General features: G+C 38.6%; 1 long non-coding RNA gene across 2 annotated transcripts; it reads right to left on the bottom strand.

The window, feature by feature from the left end:
• Nucleotides 1–1,358: 1,358 nt before the first annotated feature.
• LOC138733245 (uncharacterized) lies at nt 1,359–16,451 on the bottom strand. Of its 2 annotated transcripts, none has more exons than XR_011339394.1 (3): nt 16,222–16,451; nt 14,676–14,816; nt 1,359–1,479 (listed from the first exon to the last, which is right to left on the bottom strand). It is a non-coding gene; the product is annotated as an uncharacterized lncRNA (long non-coding RNA). The 2 variants fall into 2 exon arrangements; XR_011339393.1 differs by lacking the exon at nt 1,359–1,479 and adding an exon at nt 13,744–14,340.
• Nucleotides 16,452–16,975: the final 524 nt, after the last annotated feature.

Below are 16,975 nucleotides of genomic sequence, written 5' to 3'. Positions count from 1 at the left end.
CATCTACTACTACTTGGAAATCATTCCTCCCATTAAACTTCCATTTCTAAGATTCTGCTAGACTTATTGAATGGGTACCTAGCATAACCTTTTAAGATAAATGCTTAGACTGTATTGCCAGGCAGCAGTTTAAACAAAATAATTTTCAAAATTACTTTGAACATAGGGTGCAAGATCAACAAGGCTTGACAGACACTGAAGTTCTCATTCATAGATTTGGTTTTATACAAAGCACATTTAATTCTGCTACATGCAGCTAGAGATGGAAAGTTGTTTAAAACCTGTTTTTGTAACTCATTCTCTAACTGATTATGCCCCAAACATAGTGTAAGTTTGTCTGTCTTTTGAATCATTCAAATTTCCAAATATCTGAATAAAGGGAGCAATGACTGACCCTCAGCAATCCAATCATGCCTCTCTGGGGGAATTCTTATGCATCAGAAAAAGAAATCAGCTTCTTCCCTACTATTCTGGAGTGTGATAGAAACATCACAGTAGTGGCTTGTATGTGAAATATATTAGACACAAGCAAGAAGTTCCATTTTCTAATGTTGCACAAAAGGGAAGAAAGTAAACAGAAATTATCTTTGGTGACATAATCAATGGGTGAAGGAAAATATAATAATTATGGCTCTTTCCCTCTTTCTACTTGATATTTATGTAGCCCTTTATTACATCCTCATTTTTTAATTTCTGTTGCTTTTTGTGAGAAATTCCTCAAAGTGCTACTTTCACTGGCAAATTTCAAGTGCTAAAAAAAGCAAGGGGACAAATAGAGAATCATTGTCAAACACTGTCCAAAAAAATTTTTTTAAAATACAATTTTTAAAAATTTCCAAATTAGTAAAAAGAAAAGATCTGCTGCAAACAGACTGGTAACTCTCTGTCTAATCTTGTCTTTAGTATTTAAGTTAGTATTCTGTTTAAACCCCTTACTTCCATGTAGCCTATACGTGTTAAAATTCCACAATCTACTCAAAGATCTAAGTATATACTTGGTACACTGTAGGTTATGCCGTATACATGTGTATAAAGAGTAGGCATAGAATCACAGAATCATTAAGGCTAGAAAAGACCTCTAAGATCATCATGTCCCACCATCATCCCAATTACCACTGTGCCTATTAAACCATGCCCTGAAGTGCCATGTCTGCTTGTTTATTGAACAACTTTGGGGAAGGAGACTTCACCGCTTCCCTGGGCAGCCTTTTCCAATGCTTTACCACTCTTTCAGTAAAGAAATTTTTCCTACTATCCAGTCTAAGTGCCCCCTGGCGCAATTTGAGGCCGTTTCCTCTTGTCCTATCACCTGTTACTTGGGAGAAGAGAGCAGCACCCCGCTCACTACAACCTCCTTTCAGGCAATAAGGTCTTCCCTCAGCCTCCTCTTCTCCAGGCTTTGCAGACATGCAGGAAGCTAAAAAATTCCATGAAAAGAACCTAAGATGAAGTTTAGCGGAACACATTCCACCTTTGAAACTGTAAAGGAAACAGGCAACTTCATTAATTATGGAGATGGTTCACAGCTGCATCAGGGGATGTTTAGAACTGACGTTAAGAAGCATTTCTTTTCAGAGAAGGGAGCCAAACACTGGAACAGGCTTTCTAAAGAGGCAGTCAATGCCTCAAGCCTGTCACTGTTTCAGAGGCATTTGAACAATGCCTTTAATAACATGCTTTAACTTTTGGTCAGCCCTGAATTGGTCAGGAAGTTGGACTACATGATTGTTATAGGTCCCTTCCAACTGAGATGATTCTATTCTATTCTACTCTATTCCATTATATTATATTATAGTATTCAGGGCTGCATCAACAGACTACTGAGTTATTCCTATTCCCAACCTCCCTTATGCCATCATGTAACTTCCTTTATCAATGTACAAACTTAATTCAGAGACAGCTTCCTGCTTAATGTTCAGCTAACACCTTCTGAGGGAAATGAGTAACTGCACAGCTCTTGTGTTCAGTTATCATGTGAGAAGGAATACATACACAGGGAGATTTGCAGACCTGCTGTTCCCCCTTCACAAATCAAGACCTTTTCCAAGGAATTTCCAAGATCAGTGTAGTATATCATTAGCTGGACAGATTCTGTGGTGAAGCTGTGCATCTGAATGTGATTTTTGTCTACACTAGTGTACTGTGTGTAGTTACATATGCCCACGTTCTTCGTTTTTTTGGAAAAAAAACATGAGAAGACTAGGTTCTGCAAGGCATCTGGTAAACTGTAAATCAGGCTGGTCGTAAGGTGAGGCTGACATGTTTTAAGGGATTTATGCAATGTGATTGCTTACAATAGCAAGAAATTCAGGAAGTCCCTTCTTGCTACACGATCAAAACCTCTCCTTCACTACAAAAATTCCAGGTAATAAGCCAATGTCTGATATTGGGATGTTCCCTGATGGGCAGAGGAATCCTCCAGATGCCCCTGACCATCTAGCTTAGGGGCTAAAATTTAGGCTTACAGGATCTGCCTTTTAATCCTTTCAAGTTACCTCCCTGTCTTCATTAACTTCATGGGAAACTTAGGCTATTATTTATCAAGAGTGTTTTGCTGGGAACAGTACATGAGAATGCTATGTTTGTAAGTCAGACTGACTGAATTTCAGTCTAGAGGTATCTATATTTAACAAGTGCTTTGGTACTGCTGTATTCATTCCTGAAGTTCATAGTTTTCTTATTCACCTTTTTGGCCTTACCACGCTCAATTTTAATTTTCTCAGGAGATCAAATGCATTCTTTATTTCCCTGGACAGGATCTCTTCTTCCTTTAGCGGCTCAGCTGCTCTAACATTTCAATAAAGACAAGCCTTTCAGCTGCTGGTAAGAAACTCTAAAGTTTCAAATAGATCAGTGCCTGACTAGTCTTGTGATGAGTGTTATAGGATTCAGCTGTCACGTAGAAATTGATTAATCTCTAGCTGCAGAAACAAATACGGCAACACCATTGTTTCAGGGGCTGGATTCATCCCTCAGATTTGTGACTGGGCTTGCTATGTTGGTTGAAGGGATGTGCAACATGGAGCAGGATCTGAGCAGGTGGCACTTGAACCAGCTAATATAAAAATTAAGCATAAAGGCATCTCATTACTACCTCAAGGGCCATAATCTTGGCCTCTATCTGAAGTCCATGAATGGATCTTGTTTCCTTAGGGCAGGTGCCCGCACTGAACCCCTCAGATGCTTCAGCAGCACACATGGCTTGCGTTCATGAGAAAAAGTACAGGGAGAAAGAATACTTTATATGCAGAACCGAGTGGCTGGAATTCCCTTCTGCGGTAACTTAACGTGATTTATTGCAGTTGTTGCAGGCAGAGTGCTGTGACAGGCTGCAGGCTACCCTGAGTTTATCCAACTACCTCTGTGAAACCTACTTTACTGAAAAGGACCTAGGATCCCAGAAGCCAGATTGCTCAAGCTGGACCTTGGCCATTTTGCTTCCAGTAATTAATGTGGAAAGGGACTGTCCTGGCTTGTGCTTGCTGTGGCAAGATTGTATGTGTGCTTTATACTAAGAATCTAGATATAAATTAGGCAAAAAGGTGCTCAGAACTAGGGCAAACAGAGAATGGAATAACCAAGGATGAGACTAGAATTGCCTAGAGAAATTCAAAGTAAAAAATCACTTTGTCTTTTGAAAGAAGTGAAAACTTAGCATCAGATTTTGGATCTCAGGTTTACGTTTTTTTGGTTACCCAAACCAGAAGTGTATATATGTTTTGGTTTAGTAAATACATTTCTTTGACCTAAAAGACTCAAGCACCTTATTTCTGCTTTGCTTTAGCTGTACTTAATTCCTTTTAGGCTCTTTGAAAATTTTAATGAAAGTTTCATAAGTCTTTGTCCAATAATAGATTTATATCACAGTTGTAACCATCATATCCAGACTGTGATACAGATGTGGACTGGGAAGAGTCTAATTTAAATGAAAGCAATTCAAAGAATACATTCTTCTCTTTTCTTCTCTCTCCCTACCCTATCTTTTCTATTCTTTTTGAGTCTAGTGCAGAAACAGTAGCGATTACCAATTTAGCAACACACACGGCATGAATTTCTTTTTCTCTGACAGTCAGGCATTCCTTGGTGGTTTGCTAGCTGCTTAAATAAGGAATGTTTTAGTAGATTTATCTCCTTGGTCATTTGAAAATACCCTGCAACCAGTGTCTGCTCTATAACTGATAGGAACACGCTGCTGACACAACAGCAGCTAGCAATTTCATCAGTCAAAATAGGCAGTGTCATTCAATTTAAGGCCACTTGGCATCAATTACTATCTAAACATTTTACTTTTTTATGCTAAGCTCACCACTAAGTTTTGAAATGTGGAGAAAATTTGGAGAACTGGAAAAATGTGATGAGGATAACACTTCAGAGAACTTTTAACTGCTAAAACTGAAATAGCAATGAACTGCCTTTTTACTCTTAAAGACTTAAAATTATCAAGAAATAAAATGTGTCACATCTACCTCCTTAATTCTCTTGGTCTTGATGTAATTATTCACTAACAGAACTAAATTCGGAACCATTAATATGACACTCAATATATTAGGTCCGACACAAAAAAGCCTGAGAATAAATAACTATAGCTTGGGAAGCAAGAGTGGAAGGGGAGAAAGAAAGAGATGGTTATAGAACATGTCCTATCCTGTCACAGTAAAAGAAGGTTCAGCTCGATTACTTCACTCAGTAGGAGTGGACGTGTGTTCAAATATGGATGTTTTCTTACCCTTGGTTGGAAAATGTCAGTGTGCAATACTGAGCAGTGAGTTAACATCAAGACAACACACCATCCCAGAGCACTTTGTCTGTAAAGCAGTTTTTAGCTAATAACAACATCACTGTGCATGAGCATCCACCCTATTTGCCACATCTGGCTTCCCAGATCCCAGATTTTTTTGTCAGGAGAAGATGTGAAAGCAAAAAATGATGGAGTTTCTCAAAGCAATTCCTTTCTGTGGAATTGCTTTGAACATTGGCAGCATGGTATGCAGCTGCGTGTCAGTTCAGAAGGGAACTATTTTGAAGGCCATCATAGTTTATTTTCTTAATGTGTTAAATAAAAAGAGTTACAGTCACAAACTCGGGGTTGTTTATCTCGGCAAAATTTCTACCTTTGTCAAATCAGCAGAGAAAAGAAAATTCACTTACTGAAAGTTAAAAAAGTACATCAGATAAGAGTACCAGTCATCTGGGAAAATTCACTCAGAACAGAGAGTCAGCATACTGCCTTTGTACACTTTATGCCACACTTAAGTCTGAAGACCTTCCAGTGACATCAATAACAGTAGGTCAGGTGCAAAATTTTTAATTAACTTACCTTCTTTTATCCTTTTCTGAAAGTCCCCCAATTCTTAAAGTATGATGTGATTTCTAAAACAAGCAGCAGAGTTTAATCCAGACTTTAAAAGAATAAGCAGTAGAAGTTCTTATTTAGTCTCCTTGATTTGATACTTTCCTAAAAGCTGCAGAAACTCTGCTGCTGCTGAAAGACATTTTAAGTTACCATTAAGAACTCAGTTTCCTCTACAGTCTGAATTCAAATGAGATATTTGAATTCTACATGCAGATGTTGCTCACTAGCTAAAAGATTGCGGAATACTTTCACTCTGATTTTGGTTCCAACCTCTACTACCTTAAATTTGCAGTTTGGCTTAGTTTGGAAATAATAGGCATTCAGGTCAGAAGGCTAGTAGAATGTGCAGAGGGTAGCAACTGATGAAGGGGCTGGAAAACAAGTTTTATGAGGAGGGGCTGAGGGAACTGGGATTGCTTTTCCGGGAGACGAGGAGGCTGAGGGGAGACCTTATTGCTCTCTACAACTACTTAAAGGGAGGTTGCAGAGAGATGAGTGCTGGTCTCTTCTCCCATGTGATAGGTGATAGGACAAGAGGGAATGGCATCAAAATACATCAGGGGAAGTTTAGATTGGATGTTAGGAAAAATTTCTTCACAGGAAGGGTTATCAAGCACTGGAATAGGTTGACCAGGGATGTAGAGACACCACCCTGGGGACATGATTTAGTAATAGACAAGGACGGTTGGAGCTGATGATCTCTAAGGTGCTTTCTAATCTAATGATTCTATGATTCTACGAACTCAGGACTGCTGAATCCATTTCTAAATGTAGTCAGATATCGTTCTGCCATAAAAAATGACTTTCAGTAAAAGCCTTTCTCTAAATTTATTCACTAAATCTGGAATTAACAACATCTTCAGAAGCTATGTTTTCAAGTGGCAGTATCAGTTCACATGTGCAGTATAGCTTACACCTGTCTACACAATATTTTTTTTTAAAGAGGACATAGATCTGTTAGAGTGAGTCCAGAGAAGGCCACAAAGTTGATCAGAGGTATGGAGTACCTCCCATACAAGGACAGGCTGAGGGAGTTGGTATGCTCCGCCTGGAGAAGAGAAAGCTCTGAGGACACCTTATAGGAGCCTTCCAGTACCTAAAGAGAGCCTACAAAAAAGATGGGGAGGGGCTCTTTATCAGGAAATACATGTACAGGACGAGGGGTAATGGTTTTAAGCTGAAAGAGGGGAGATTCAGATGAGATATTAGGAAGATATTTTTTCCTGTAAGGGTGGTGAGGCACTGAAAAAAATTGCCCAGAGAAGTCATGGATTTCCCATCCCTCAAGGTGGTCAAGATCAGGCTGGATGGCGCTTTGAGCAGCCTGATCCAGGGGAAAGTTTCCCTGCCCAAGGCAGGGGTGTTGGAACTGGATGATCTTTAAGGTGCCTTCTGACCCAAACCATTCTATGATTTTATGTTCCGATCAATCAAGGGATGTATTATTTTTACAAAGCTACACGTGTAGCTCTGAAGTGAAAGGATACATCTAAAAATTCAGTGTTAAGTATCCCTTCTAGCAGTCTTTGACCAACTGGTCAGAAAATTATCAGTTTCCTCTTATAAATGTACTACTTTAAAGTTCTTTGTACTTCTGGCATTGGCTTTAATTCCGTGTGAGAACATTGCATTTTCAAGTTTATATAGAAATAACATATGGTCTTTTGTTGCTGTGGCAGATCCCTATCTCTTCATTTATGAACAATAATAAAAATCTAATTGAATCAGCTTACATTTTTGTTCCACCATTTCCTGAAGCTAGCTTTTCATGAAGACTTTGTATACACTTAATTTAAACTACTTTATTGCCCTCTCTAACTGGATTTTCTGTTCTATTTGACTTTCTTTGTTAAAGCTCTAAGCATTGATTTTAGATTATGCTACCCCATGGGCAAACATTAATGCATAAATACAAAATGTGTCTTTTTTTATTAGAATAGTCAAGCAATGGAACATATTGCCAGACAGGTTGTGTGATCTCCACCCTTCGTGCATATCCCAGCAGATGCCATGTGGATTAGGAGGCTGGACTAGTAACTGGTGTTATTCTGCAATGCTTTAATTTGGCTCCATCTTATTGATGAATCCCAGAAGCCCAGTTCATGTCACTTGCTGCAGCTTGAAAGTATAAAATGAGAGCATGTTAAGGATTTTTTTAAAGTCTTCTGTGTCTAGTTTTAGGAATGTAGCTGGTGCTGCTGAGGAAGGCTGTACTTAAAGGCTTCATGTCAATGCCTCAATTTACCTTTATTTTGTAATTAGCTTAAATTTTATCTTCCGTATCGTTTGAGGTAACATCTTGTTCTGAATAATGTTTTCTTTGGATTATTTGAGGAAATTCTTAGACGTGAAAGACATCACACTTTGTTTGTCATTAGCCTGTACTTATTCCAGATTCCAATTAGCAATCAGGTGTTGTAGTCCGATAATATCATATGATTTTATCCTGTCCCAATTAAAGGTCAAGCTCTAGGGTTTAAAATGTCTGAAAGACTACCTGGGAACACACCCTCAGGCAGAAAGACAAAATGAAATCAGCTGTTTGGCTTCTCATTAGATGAACACTGAAAATTTCATCTGTGGAAGAGCAGTACTTATAAATGGACCATTTAGAAACTAAAGTCTTATATATAAATATACATGTGTGTGTGTATGTGTATGTATATCCACATGCATATGCATGTATGTATGTGTATATATATGAAATGTTTACATATGTAATGTTTGTATATAAAATCGTATTAATATATATATAGATGAAGGCCTCACAAAATGTTTTTATGAAGGTATTATAGTCAAAATTATGATTATATGATGAAACTCCCACTGCACCTTAAATTCAATTAGAATACATATAATTCAAATTAAATGCACACTTCAGGTCAGTTAACAATAAAAAGGCATTGGCCTAAATGTTTTTCTATTTTCCACAATGGGTATTCCAGATTAAAAACTACTATTCTTAGTGACCTTTCTTGTTTTATCACTGCAATACATACATAAATACATATATACAGTTATCTCATATGCAAAACTAATAAAAAGAAATATACTACATGTTTGTAGGCATGTGTAAAAGTGTGTAAATATCTATATCTATATATATACATATACATGCAACCATGCTGACAGAAATCTTAAGGGCTTTTTTTGTGCTATTTTCTGTATTTCCAGGATTCCAGGCAATTATTTGAGACTTTCAAATTAGAATGATCTGTCAAAGGGGAGTTTGCCTTTATTATTCTGATCTGTCATTTCTTTTATGTAACAAGCCAGCTGTTATTCGAACAGCATCATTCATTTCCTCAATGGAATGATGACACTACAATCAGCCTTCATTATCTTTCCATGCTCTTATATGAGAACTAAGTGCAGAGGAAATACTTCGTAATTACTCTAGGCAGATTTCCCCCATGTTAGAGATGCCATAGATGGCATTAATGAATATCACTTGAAAAGGTTGAAGTAGACAAAAACAAAATTATGCTTCAGTAATCGCAACATGCAGATGGGTTGAAATGCTAGTGGGGAAAAAATCCCATCAGCAATTAAACTTGCTTCTTGGAACAGCAGATGTGCATAGTCTCCTACTGAATACCGAGTGTACTTGAAAGGAATTTGTCGAGGAAGAGTGCCGAAACACATACAGCTTCGCTTAGGCAGGGTTGGGATAAGTGACAGGGTAGTGCTTATTTTACTTAGCAGGCATCAGGACTTCCCATCTCTGCTCAAAAAAATCTCAAACTTCTGCTAGCTGATGAGTGCACCTCTTACCTCTTTTGCTGTTTTCTGCCATGAAAAGCTCTTCTGTCATCATAAACTTGTTAAAGGCCTGATTTATGACAACACCCATATGGTATAGATCAACCCTTTAATCTCTGAAGGGCACCATTACTTCTCCAGAGGAGACATTTCTCAAGCCCTGTTTTGCAACTGGCAATAACACAAGGGCATCCCTGCTAGCTTCCTTTCCAGATAATCTTTAAACACCTTACTGACAGTAAAACCTGTACAGCTAAGAAACCTGTAATAAAACAAATATAGCCACTTGGAGGACATGCTAGGAGTAATCAAGCAGGACCTGTGATCTGGAGAGGCAAATGCATCAGTGAACAGCACAAGTATTAAATTAGTCATTTCAACTTGTAGTGCTGGGCTTTTCAAACAAGCTTGTGCCCAAATCTGACTTGCAATGTCCAGACTAAAGGTTCGCAGTCACTGCTGCAAGATACCTCTCCATACAACACCTGGGGAAACTGTGAAGGGTAAATGTGCAAGGAAGCAAGTTCAAATGGTTTCTAACTGTGCTGATTTTTCACTGATTGCTTTTGTTCTCATATATTCTGTTGGTCAGCATTTAGAGCAACAGCAGAGCATTTCTGAGTAAGTAACTCTTTAATTACTGAAAAGTGGACTCCAGTCCCTTTTGGTTGTAGGAGGTGGAATAGATTTCACTGTTACAGAGAAATTGTCATCTTCCACCCTGAACAAAAGAAGTGCTGTGATCTGATCCAGTGGTTAAAATTACAACTTTTCCTGTCCAAAGCAGCTTCTTTTCTTCTCTAAGGGAAAACTTAAGTTTTCTTCTCCCTCTCCTGTGCTGGGAAGTGGTTGAATTCCTCTCCCTCTCCACTTGCCTGCAAGTCTGCGTGGCAGATGAGTAACCCTCCACCCTTCCCTCATGGGTTTCTGCTGTTCCCCTGCCACAGCCAGACCTCAGGCTGGGTCCAGACTCTGGCACTGTGGGCAACACAGGCACAGATGTGTAAAGCTATAGATACATATGAATATAGAGAGAGTTGCAGCATTATAGAAATAGCCAGTTAAGACTAAATTTTATGTATGATTTGATTCTAGTCTACAATAACTTCACATCTTACACCTTACACAGTTAAATGAAAAGAAATCTTTTAAGATAACTTAGTCACAGCCCAGAAGCACTGATGTGTCTCCATACAAAACCAACTGTATTCTTGATCACATTTGTAGTGTATATAATACATACTCTTACCACACAGTACCCTACAAGCTACAATAGGTCAGGCAGTGGTCCCTGGACTATTGTTAAAACTAACTCCGGTTCAGAGAGGTCCTGAGTCGCTCCACTGCCAGGTCTGCTCCAAGTCTGTGGCCTAATGTGACTAATGTAAAAAATTGTTTTTACTGATATGCGCTACCACTATCTGATTACTGGTAGTGAACAGAATCTGTTGACCTGTGACTTCAACATGTGAATACCTGTGTGGGAACGGTGTAAAGTTTACCTTCACCAGCATAACAAAATGGTCCAGTTTTTGTTATATTTGGATTTTTTGCAGCACCCTTCAACCTGTCCTGACTGTCAAATCTCTTTGTGCATGAATGCAAATAGGCTATCCCTAAATATAACATATGTTATAACTTTGTGAAAAATGTCTAGGAGTCACAACTGCTGTGAACATGCAGCAGCCTGTTTTGGATTGAGACAATGCACACAATAAAAGAAATACCATTTGACATCAGGGATTTATGGAATTTTCCACAGAAGGAAAATAAGAATCCAGCATATCCTCGATCAGTTTTCTAATTATTTGTCAGTTTATATTTAGGTCAGTATATACTGAGTTATTCTGGCAATGTTATTTTTTGAACCCTCATTCATTTCAGAATTTCACTTTTATTTTTGGCTAATGGTTTATGAATTAAACCACAAGATTTAGTGATGCACTGTTAGCTCTGATGGCACTATCTCTGTAAGAAGCTGATTTCCAGTCCCTGGAGAGGTCTTAATAACATGGCAGTTGGATTCTTGTGAGTGGGGATCTCTGAACATCTGCCATGTGCACCTTGTTTTGTCTGCAGCCGCACAAACAGCTTCTCATCTCTCCACAAGTCTTTCAAGCATAGATAAAGACTTCATTGCAGAATCAGCAGATGGTTTTCATTGTTATTGTTCCTATTGGCACCAAAAATGCTTAAATCAATGAGCAGGCTTTGGAACAGTATTTCCTCCTCTATTTCTCATTTTGTTTTGACAGTCATTTGAGCATCTCTAGATTCCCAGATTAGACTCAGTATGTGGTTTATCTGTTTCATCAATACTTTTAGAAAGAAAAGCTTATCTTCTGCTTCAGGCAGTCCCCTTCAGTAATTTCTGAAAGTCTTGCAGTTACAATGCTAAGTATGCCTGTCACCCCTCCTTGTTATTGTCTCAGATTGTTGTCTGTGTTTAGTGTCAGTATCAATAAAAAGAAAATCAGAAAAGTAGTAGATTTGGGGTTGTTAGTATTAATTAGCAATTGGTACTCCTTATGCTTCTTGTTAGAAGGCTTTTTTTCAGTTGCTTACAAGCCTTCTTTTAGCTGTTTTCAACTCAAATTTTCCATACAGAATGCCTGTTTCCGCCCAATATTTACATTTATTTTTAAATCAATTAGTAAGTTTTGGTAGCAGTAATGGAATGGGAAAATATATTTGCTTTTCTCATATTAAAAGATTCAGTCTCTTGCAGTTTTTTAGAAGATCCGTTATGTATACATGAATGTGTATGTTTTAGAAGGCATATGCCTTTTCTTTCTGGAAAAAAGCTGCTCTGTTTTGACTTTCGAAATGCCACAGCTAGCTAATGTCCTACAGATATCCTCTTGCTACAGCTTTCTAGGATAGTCTCCCAAAACTCCAGCTGTGACAGGTCTAGCATGTGGCTGAGTGGCTGAATGAACTATGCTTAAAATTGTAGTTGTCACCTATCTACATCATGCCAAGCCTGGTTTCAGATCTTAAGGCTCTTTTTCCTCCTGTGTGCTTATTAGCAATATTCTTGCTGCGCCTGAGAAACCTGGAAGAACACTCATTTATTCCTATGCCAAGGGGTTAAAATAGCACAGGAAAGTAGGGGTGACCACAGAACAGCACGTGGGATCATGGCCTGTATGGAATGAGATGTGAGGTTGTAGATAGTGGAAGCTTGTGTTGCAGGCTGTGAGGAAAGTGAGACTAAAGGTTGGGAGAGGAATAATGTATTTGACAGGGCAAGAGTTTGAGGGCAAGAGATAGATTCCGAAAGTGGAAGAGGAAATAAGGAATAAGGAAATTAAAGTCTACTGTGTAAATGTAGGGAACAAATTTTAAAAAAAGGAACTGCAAGTAGATTGGGCATCTAGATGTGAAAAATCAAGTTGGGAATGAGTGCACCAAAGTACAAAATCTAACAGGGTGGGAAGATAAGACCTGACACTGAGGCAGAGCTGTGGGGCAGGGAAAAGGGATGTGGATGTGGAAGATCCATGGATGAGGAGCTAGATGAGAACAAAAACTGGCAAAACATCTGGGCACTCAAGATTCAGTATTGCTAGAAAGGAAGGAGTGAAAAAGCATGGCTGTGGGGTCAGGAGGAGGTCCTGGTTGTTTACATGGAGAGAAAAGAGTTGTTCAGAGAACAACAGAGAAATGGGACTGACTGCATGAGATTACAGTGTGACTGCAGTGACAGAGTAGGGAAAGGACTGCAATGGGCACACTCTTTTGCAATGGGCCAGATAACATTAAGCTTGAAAGGAAAGGGCAGAACAGTCTGTATGCAAGCAGAACATTCCTACCAGAGCTTGGATTTGATATGAGGATTGATCTCAACTGCATAATCTGTGTCCACACCTGGATCAATATAATTGTGCATGAACAAAGCCCTCTTTGAGCAAATTTATTCTGTTTCATTTACACTTGTCATCAGGAGGAATTAGACCAGGAAAAGCATTACACTAACAGAATCATGATTCATTTTCTCAGTGCCTTTGCTAGCTTGAGTATTTCTAATTCACGTGGCACAGTGTTTGGTATAATCCACACTTTTTTAGTTCCACTTACTTTCTTTTATGTTATCAAACCTATGTGAATCACTGTGATTGCTAAGTGCTTGTTATCTCAAATGAAAGAGTTAGTAAAGTTCTGATTGTTACAGTTTACTTTCTTAAAACCCTAGAGACTTCTATGCAGAAAACACACCCTGCACACAAATCCATAAAAAAAAAATTGTCAGGACTAAAAAAATCACTGTGCATGAAAACATTGTTAAGTACCAGAGAAAAGCCTGATCATGCTGAAGTGGGTAAACAATCTGATTTTGTCTTATATGTCTTTTCTGAAGTGGCAGAGAGCTTTTTATTGAAACATGCCAATGTAAGCTTGCTCTGTGGAAGGGCAGGGTCTCAGCCTAACTAGAAACATGAGTGTAGAATAAGCATCATTGAATCACATAATGGTTTGGGTTGAAAGGGACCATAAAGATCATCCAGTTCCAAGCCCCCTGCCATTGGCACGGACACCTTCCACTAGATCAAATTGCTCAAAGCCCCACCCAACCTGCCAACCAACCATAAATAATTATTTATGTTACCATACTTCCCATACAAAAAGTGTTTTGCATATTAATTATGATCATTTTGCTCCTTTGTATTTCAGTGGTTGATCAGATGTGACATTGAAATAATCCTATAAATTTTAAATTAAATGAGTGAGGAGGAATAAACCAGTGAAGCATTTACTTTTCTGTCTCCCTGTTCTCCTTCTGCCTTATGCTCCACAGCACAAGGTTTTGTACAAGCTCAGTAAACCAGTTGTGATCCGAAGTTTGATAATTTGGTTTTAAATAAGGTGTGCGTTTGGGGTTTTATTTGGAAGAGTAATGAAAAGTAGTTGGCAACTTGACAGCTGATGTAAAACCCAGATTGAAGCTGTCAGCATGGTTGCAGCAGTGCAGCTGCTTCCTGCCTTTGACCAAGGTTAGGAGACTACGTGGCGTAACTCACCCAGCATGTAGATGGGGCTGCTTATGCAGAAGTGTAAGTACTACATGAAAGCAAACTGAGCATGCAAGCACAAAACTCATACAGAAACGCATTTTACCCATGACGACTGATGGCAGCTGTACCAGACAATATCTGTGGGTTGGACAGGCAGTTACACTTCACTCCTCTGAAAAGTAAAAGTGCTGGTTCACCCCTGTGGGTGCCCTGCGGGGAAGCAGAGACTAAAACAAACCAAAATCAGTCAAAGCTCTTTAACTTACATGCTTTGAACTAGGTTTTAAAACACCACATCCCTCCGGGTCATCCTGTTGTGTGAGCCTGCAGTTCCATCAGACTGGACTGTAAAATCCCTGAGGGCATTGCTTATTTAACGCCTCTTTGCATAGCACCATGTTTATTTTGGGTCTTCCTTAATCTCTAATTTATCCTAATTGTAACCAATTACAAACAAAAATTAGGAATACAAACTCCCTCTCTTTTGTCCTGGAGGCATCTTGAAAGAAGTTCAGGCTATTTAAGGTCTGAGTCACCTTTGTTACTGTCTGTATTTCTCCCAGGCTGTAACAGAAAGTCAGGACAACCTGGCTTGATGTTTAAGTGCCTTGGTTTGGTTTATGGAGTCCAGTGGAACAGGGGGCTCAAGAAAGTTTAGAGAATCCACTCACAACTCATACTAAAGTCTAAGAGATCAAGGCAGCAAAGAAATGCTGTGGTAATGCTCTGGATTAAAATCTCAACAAAGGAGAGTGATGATTTGAAAGCTCATTGAATGCTAAGGGAAGGGATAGATGAAATTAGAGTCCTTGAGTGCTTTCTGTCCTTTGACAGCCACAGACAAAGTACGAAATTATCCCCTTGGGACATATAATCATTTTTTCATATTAATGAAGGTTTGACCTCTATAATGATCTTTTTCTTTTACATTTTTAGCAAGCATTGCATTATTTTATTGTTCCCTGCTGCTGATGTGGCAATCCCACCCAGTTAGCCCTCTGGATATATTAGCAATCCTAAAATGCCATTTTTCTCTTCTGAGAAAATTGCCCAAAAGAAAGATCTCGTTTTAACTCTTGCTCAACCAACCAAAATGTATCTTTCTTCTTGTAATTCGTATTAACTTCCTATATGTTTTGGTGGCTTTGTTTTACAGTCAGCAACAAAGTCATCAGCTCACTTCACGGAGGCAACAAAAAGTCTAACAGTGAGATGACAGAACATCCAGTGACACCGTGAAAAGGGAAAGTAGAGCTTTTACAAGGCCAGATTCCCGCTCTGGTCTGATATGGTTTTAATTTGATTCCTGTTAATATATTTTTTGATTTTTAAATGTTTTTTCTGGGTCAGATACCATCCCTGGACAGGTAAGATAGATTTTTCTAATAATGAGTACAGGCAAAAAGAAAATTTCTCCCTTGCCTCACAATATATTATTTATTTACTTTTCTTTTTGTCATTATTGTATATTTTAATTTCAAATGACTACATCTTTTGTTTCCAGACTAAATTCTCTCAGATGATTACACCCACTTACACATCTTTTCTCATGTACTTACAGAACACAATCAAATGATAATATATTTCAATTCATTAGATTGAATTCCACTATTTATCTCCTATTTACTAATTTGGTAGAAACTGGAAGTGCTAAACTGCTAGCACCACTTACAGCTTTGCAGTCAAAGCAAAGCTATCCTCAAAAAATCATTTCCAAAACACAAGTGTCTTATTCAGTGCAAGAATGAGCATGTTAGTCCATTGTCCTGCTGTGCCCCTTCTCCTCTGCAAAGAAATGCTGATGAATGTTTTGCAGGGCTCAACACACGGAGAGAGATCACCAAGGAGGAGGGGTGGAGTGGGTTATAGGGAAGGTAGAGCAGAGCCACTCATCACAAATCAGGAAAGGCAAGAGAAAGGAAGAGTAATAACGGAGAGATAAGTAGTGAAGAACAAAGGCAGAAAGAAAAAAAATCAAGGAGAATGATAAAAGGAGATGGAAGGGAGAAGAGAGAAAGAAGTGAAGATAAGGTGACTGATGTAAGCACCAAGGAGAAAAACAGTTGGTATATTCACCACAATATCTCTTACTGAATCTTAAGGAGCATTCTCTGTGATATAAACATCCTGGACCCTACATGAATTGTAAAGGGAGTAAGATGGGATATCAATCAAAACTTCAATGCCAATGTTTCTGAGGCTATAATTTTATGACATAGGAAAACTTGTCCACAGCTTCACAGTAACAGATTAAAACGTTGCACCTACAAGGAGCAAAGTGCTGATTGTGTATAAGCTTGCTCTGCTGGTTCAGATTAGTGCACCACTTCTGGTATGTTAACTTTCTACTATTAGCAGGCTTTATCATGTATCATTTGTCCTCCCATAGCTGACATAAAACCAGCAAACCAACACAGATCTAACACCAAGTTTGTGTTGCGTGCTCTGGCTAATTCAGTGGAAATGTCTTCATGTACTCATAATTAAATTTATAGTGCTGATACAGGAGAGCATAGATTTGGCAGTAAATGGCCTTGATACACTGCAAATATTGTTATGAGCTGAAGGGAACATACCATGCACTCGAAACTAAGTATTTACTCTTAGTCTGATTAATATTTCAATAGTCAAAATTATTAAGCCTGTTACGAAAATACATACTCATTGTTCAAATTAATACAAACATGTCTCGTCAGTAATAGCCTTAAAATTGCTAGAGTCTTCTTGATGTTATTTCATATGTTTTGCCAGGAAGAACTGCCTGCTTCTCTTTGGCTCCCAGGTGAAATGAGAAAGCTGCACAGCAACTGCACAGCAGCTTTCCCTGCTCCACTCAACACAAATT

The sequence above is a fragment of the Phaenicophaeus curvirostris genome, chromosome 1 (genome assembly GCF_032191515.1).
Source record: "Phaenicophaeus curvirostris isolate KB17595 chromosome 1, BPBGC_Pcur_1.0, whole genome shotgun sequence".
NCBI lineage: Eukaryota > Metazoa > Chordata > Aves > Cuculiformes > Cuculidae > Phaenicophaeus > Phaenicophaeus curvirostris.
Note: the sequence above shows the minus strand (reverse complement) of the source record. Positions and strands in the feature narration are given on the sequence as shown.